Source organism: Coregonus clupeaformis, chromosome 8 (genome assembly GCF_020615455.1).
Source record: "Coregonus clupeaformis isolate EN_2021a chromosome 8, ASM2061545v1, whole genome shotgun sequence".
NCBI classification, from domain to species: Eukaryota; Metazoa; Chordata; class Actinopteri; order Salmoniformes; family Salmonidae; genus Coregonus; species Coregonus clupeaformis.
Genome location: NC_059199.1, coordinates 31,349,728 through 31,355,526, shown reverse-complemented (window position 1 = coordinate 31,355,526; position 5,799 = coordinate 31,349,728). Strand labels below are relative to the sequence as shown.

General features: G+C 40.9%; 1 pseudogene; it reads right to left on the bottom strand.

The window, feature by feature from the left end:
* Nucleotides 1-275: 275 nt before the first annotated feature.
* LOC123491373 lies at nt 276-2,761 on the bottom strand (annotated as a pseudogene).
* Between the last annotated feature and the right edge of the window lie 3,038 nt (nt 2,762-5,799).

The following is a 5,799-nucleotide window of genomic DNA, read 5'->3' as shown; positions in this document are numbered from 1 at the left end:
ATGGCAGACCAGTCAGTACTGGCCATACATCGTGCAAAGGTCTCCTTTCTGTTCTGGGTTACCAGATGTCCTTTTTTCCGCTGCACTTCTCTTCTCCCTCCTGATGTTGTGTTTGGAGAGAACAGCAGACATTTGTGATCACTGGATCCGAGAGGAGTAAGTACAGTGGGTTGTGTTGATCAGATCTAGGATGGAGTCCCCTCTGTGGTCTTGTCGTTGACCACTACCACTTCTTATGTAGACGTTGGTTTCTTTTTAAATTGCCCAATCTGTAGAATCTCGTCTCACAGTTAGTGCAGTGATAAGTCTTCTCTCCAGTGTGTAACCATTGGTGTGTTTTTACGTTGCCCAATCAGGAGAATCTCTTGTCACATTAAGAGCAGGAGCAAGGCTTCTCTCCTGTGTGTGTTCTCTGATGACCTTTTAGTTCAAATTATGTTTTGAAGCACTTTACAGTCAGAGCAGGAGTAAGGCTTCTCTCCTGTGTGTGGTCTCGGATGACGTTGCAGCTAATCTGTTGTTTTTAGATCAGTGGTAAGTCCTCTCTCCTGTGTGTATACATTCATGTTGTTTTAAGCTGCCCAGTCGAGAGAAATTCTTCCCACAGTCAGAGCAGGAGTAAGGCTTCTCTCCTGTATGTATACGTTCATGTTTTTTTAAGTTGCTAGATTGAGAGAAACTTGCCCCACAGTCAGAGCAGGAGTAAGGCTTCTCTCCTGTGTGTGTTCTCTGGTGAACTTTTAGCTCAGTTGATGTTTTGAACCACTTTACACAGTCAGAGCAGGAGTAAGGCTTCTCTCCTGTGTGTATACGTTCATGTTTTTTTAATGTGCCCAGTTGAGAGAAACCCTTTCCACAGTCTGAGCAGGAGTAAGGCTTCTTTCCGGTGTGTGTTCTCTGATGACCTTTTAGCTCAGTTGATGTTTTGAAGCACTTTACACAGTCAGAGCAGGAGTAAGGCTTCTCTCCTGTATGTATACGTTCATGTTTTTTTAATGTGCCCAGTTGAGAGAAACTTGCCCCACAGTCAGAGCAGAAGTAAGGCTTCTCTCCTGTGTGTGTTCTCTGATGAACTTTTAGATCAGCTGATGTTGTGAAGAATTTTACACAGTCAGAGCAGGAGTAAGGCTTCTCTCCTGTATGTATACGTTCATGTTTTTTTAATGTGCCCAGTTGAGAGAAACTTGCCCCACAGTCAAAGCAGGAGAAAGGCTTTTCTCCTGTGTGTATACGTTCATGTTGTTTTAAGGTGCTCTGATGAGAGAAACTTGCCCCACAGTCAGAGCAGGAGTAAGGCTTCTCTCCTGTGTGTGTTTTCTGATGAACTGTTAGCTCAGTTGATGTTCTGAAGCATTTTACACAGTCAGAGCAGGAGTAAGGCTTCTCTCCTGTGTGTGTTCTCTGATGAACTGTTAGCTCAGTTGATGTTCTGAAGCATTTTACACAGTCAGAGCAGGAGTAAGGCTTCTCTCCTGTATGTATACGTTCATGTCTTTTTAAGTGGCCCAGTCGAGAGAAACTAGTCCCACAGTCAGAGCAGAAGTAAGGCTTCTCTCCTGTGTGTGTTCTCTGATGACATTTTAGCTCAGCTGATGTTGTAAAGCATTTTACACAATTAGAGCAGGAGTAAGGCTTCTCTCCTGTGTGTATACGTTTATGTTTTTTTAGGTCGCCCAGTCGAGAGAATCTATTTCCACAATCAGAGCAGGAGTAAGGCTTCTCTCCTGTGTGTGTTCTCTGATGACATTTTAAATCAGCTGATGTTGTAAAGCATTTTACACAATTAGAGCAGGAGTAAGGCTTCTCTCCTGTGTGTATACGTTTATGTTTTTTTAGGTCACCCAGTCGAGAGAAACTAGTCCCACAGTCAGAGCAGAAGTAAGGCTTCTCTCCTGTGTGTGTTTTCTGATGAACTGTTAGCGCAGTTGATGAAGTGAAGCATTTTACACAATCAGAGCAGAAGTAAGGCTTCTCTCCTGTGTGTGTTTTCTGATGAACTGTTAGCGCAGTTGATGAAGTGAAGCATTTTACACAATCAGAGCAGGAGTAAGGCTTCTCTCCTGTGTGTGTTCTCTGATGAACTGTTAGCTCAGTTGATGTTCTGAAGCATTTTACACAGTCAGAGCAGGAGTAAGGCTTCTCTCCTGTATGTATACGTTCATGTTTTTTTAAGTTGCTAGATTGAGAGAAACTTGCCCCACAGTCAGAGCAGGAGTAAGGCTTCTCTCCTGTGTGTGTTCTCTGGTGAACTTTTAGCTCAGTTGATGTTTTGAACCACTTTACACAGTCAGAGCAGGAGTAAGGCTTCTCTCCTGTGTGTATACGTTTATGTTTTTTTAGGTCGCCCAGTCGAGAGAAACTATTTCCACAATCAGAACAGAAGTAAGGCTTCTCTCCTGTGTGTGTTCTCTGATGACATTTTAGCTCAGCTGATGTTGTGAAGCATTTTACACAATTAGAGCAGGAGTAAGGCTTCTCTCCTGTGTGTATACGTTTATGTTTTTTTAGGTCGCCCAGTCGAGAGAAACTCTTTCCACAGTCAGAGCAGGAGTAAGGCTTCTCTCCTGTATGTATACGTTCATGTTGTTTTAAGGTGCCCTGATGAGAGAAACTTGCCCCCACAGTCAGAGCAGGAGTAAGGCTTCTCTCCTGTGTGTGTTCTCTGATGACGTTTTAGCTTAGCTGATGTTGTGAAGCATTTTACACAATCAGAGCAGGAGTAAGGCTTCTCTCCAGTGTGCACTCTCTGATGAACTGTCATAACCTTTGATGTTGTGAAACTCTTCCCACAGTCAGTGCAGAAATACAGATTCTCTCCTGTGTGTATTTTAAGGTGTATTTTTAACTTTGATAGAATTGGGAAAATCTCCTCACAATGTGGGCAATGGTGAGACCTCTTAGCTCTGTGATCTTCCTGCTGTTGCTCGCTGGATGTACAGAATGTCTCAACATGGTCTCCTGTGTGAACAACATCAGAAGAACCAGTCAGTTGGTGTGATATACATGTCAATCAAGTGTATTTTATGAAGCCCTTTTTACATCAGAAGTTGTCACAAAGTGCTTTATAGAAACCCATCCAAAAACCCCAAAGAGCAAGCCTTGCAGATGTAGAAGCCATATCATCCTCCACTCACTATCACAAGGGTTAGTAACTACACACTCTTTTAATAGAACTTTAAAACATTGGCAGTTTGTCTACTTCACTTTTTTAGTCTACACTGGCAATACTGGTGTCAAACCATGTAAGTGTCAGTAGCATGAAATAATATCTACCTTCTCATTGAAACAGTTCATCATGAAACAGTTCTACTGCAACTTTTCATGCACAGTGAGAAGTTGGAATGAATAACACAAACTTAGATAGATAGAACCTGCTCTTACCATGAGAAACAGATTTCCCAATCTTCTCCTCCTCTTCTTCATCTTTAATGTTGATATTCCGCTCCAGTGTTTGACTGCAGTCTTCCAGCTTCACTGATGCCATCTCTGGATCCTGCAGTGCAAACTGGGCTCCACTGTCACAACCAGGACCCAATGACTGTAGGTTTGGACTCAGTGGGGAAGGAGAGAGGCTGGCTGGGTTTGTCCTCACTATTGATGTTACCGGCATCAGATTTAATTCTAGTCGTCCTGTAGTAAAATTGAGAAACAGACACAAAAAGTTATTGTCTTCACAGTTCTGGCACTTTCTTTATTCTCTAAAAATATATTATATTTCTTCTTGTTAAATTATCTAATTCAGTGCTTAACTTGGACTGAAATAGGTGCCGGTACTGTTTATATTTAGGTGCAGGAGCTCCACAATACTGTTGAGCTAACATTCTATAAGAGGAACAGGAGCTCAAGCGCTAGATATTTGAGGTGCCAGAACTTAACCTATAGCAGATTTTCCCAAATTCTTTATTTTTACTATTTCCTACATTGTAGATTACAAAGATTCTACAAAGCTGTCATCATGGCAAAGGATGGCTACTTTGAAGAATCTAAAATCTAAAATATATTTGATTTGTTTAACACCTTTATGGTTACTACATGACTCCATATGTGTTAATTCATACTTTAGATGTCTTCACTATTATTCTACAATGTAGAAAATAGTAAAAAATTTTGAAAAACCCTTGAATGAGTAGGTGTGTCCAAACTTTTGACTGGTACTGTAAATGCATAAATGACAAAAGCCATTTAGTACAAGGTCACTGTTTGTTTTAGGCAGCACTATGTACTATTGTCCTGAATAACCTTGTCTTCACTGTATTACTTCAATCAAAAACCAATTGTATTTTCCGTTCACACAATAGTAACATTTATCGATAAATACAGAAACAACTGAATGTGTCTGAATATTAGTACGCGTAGAAAACTGATAATCATTACATTCAGCTACAAAACAGTAGTGCAACCGTGAAATTATCTCTCTGCTACACTGAAATCCGTTGATGCTGACCGAGTGGGTGGCGCCATTTTACCAGCTCGTTAATTTGACACAAAACCAAAAATGCAAAAACAAACTCTGAAATCTAAAATAATTGGATTCTTTATGAAATCCCCTTGAGGAAATGATGTACATCAATTCAGACAAACCCAAAGTATCTAGCTATGTGACTTGTAAAATAGTTACTGGGTTTACTCAGTTTGACATAAAAATAACACACCAAACGTGCTAATACCTTAACGGATTTGTTACCTAGCATGGTATGACATGTTCTTTCGACATTAGAAAGTCTAAACGTGTTATTACATACTGATATTACATATTTTATAAAGTAAAGTATTAGTTAATGTTTGGAATATTGAGAGCTGCATAAGGATTTGGAGGATGACATACATTCCATGTATTTATTTCTGTCACTGGTGGGTGCCAGAAGGTATGCGGGCCAAGATAGCTGGGGGCCACTGGTGCTAATCTTAGAAGGAGTACGTGATGGAATATCCTGACTAGGGTGCAACACGATACCATATAGGGTGATCCTATATGTGGCGAGGAGTGACACTCAATAATGGTTGGCAACTGTTGGATGGAATTAGCTCGGAAAAGCATTATATAAACTAAGAGGTTTTCTATGCAAGTCATTCAGATGACAATAGGCTACGCCCGTACCGCCTGTCATGTGAATCTGGTACTGTAATATTAAATACTTTGAACCAACTCTCCATCTAAGTGTTTAACTATTCTCTTGCATGCTGAATTAGTTGATGCCAGAGAAACTCGTCATAACACATACCAGTAGTAATAAATAGAAACTGACACAAAGGTTATCTTCTTGACATTACAGTTCTGCCGCTTTCTTTATACTGAAGAATGGTGCGTGCCTGCCTGGAACTTCCTGTTCCCCCACTACCACAGTGCAGCCACAGATAGAACAATGAGACAGATATTTCACTGGATGTATAATTGTGAAGCATCCGGTTGGCGTTTCCACTCACTACCAAATGAGAGGAAGTTCTGGCCGGCAGTGGGAAAAGATGGAAGGAGATGGATTGTGGCCGACATTCTGCAAATGTTCTAATCGATGAAACATCTGATCTTAATACAGTTCTGTTCCCAAAACTAAAATCTGTTATGCACAGAGTGGACTAAGTTTTGTGGACTTACCTGTTGCAAATACATTTTTTAAATCACGTTATTTAGAAGGAACGCAAAGGCAAATTGAGTTATTGCACACGAGCGCTTTACAGAGGAGGCGTTCCCTAACAGAAATATGTAGATGTGTGCTAGAACACACCAATAGGATCTCGCTAGCTCGTGCTTGGCTCTGCCCACTATGACTCATCTGTTCCCATTGGAAACGACCAGCTGTG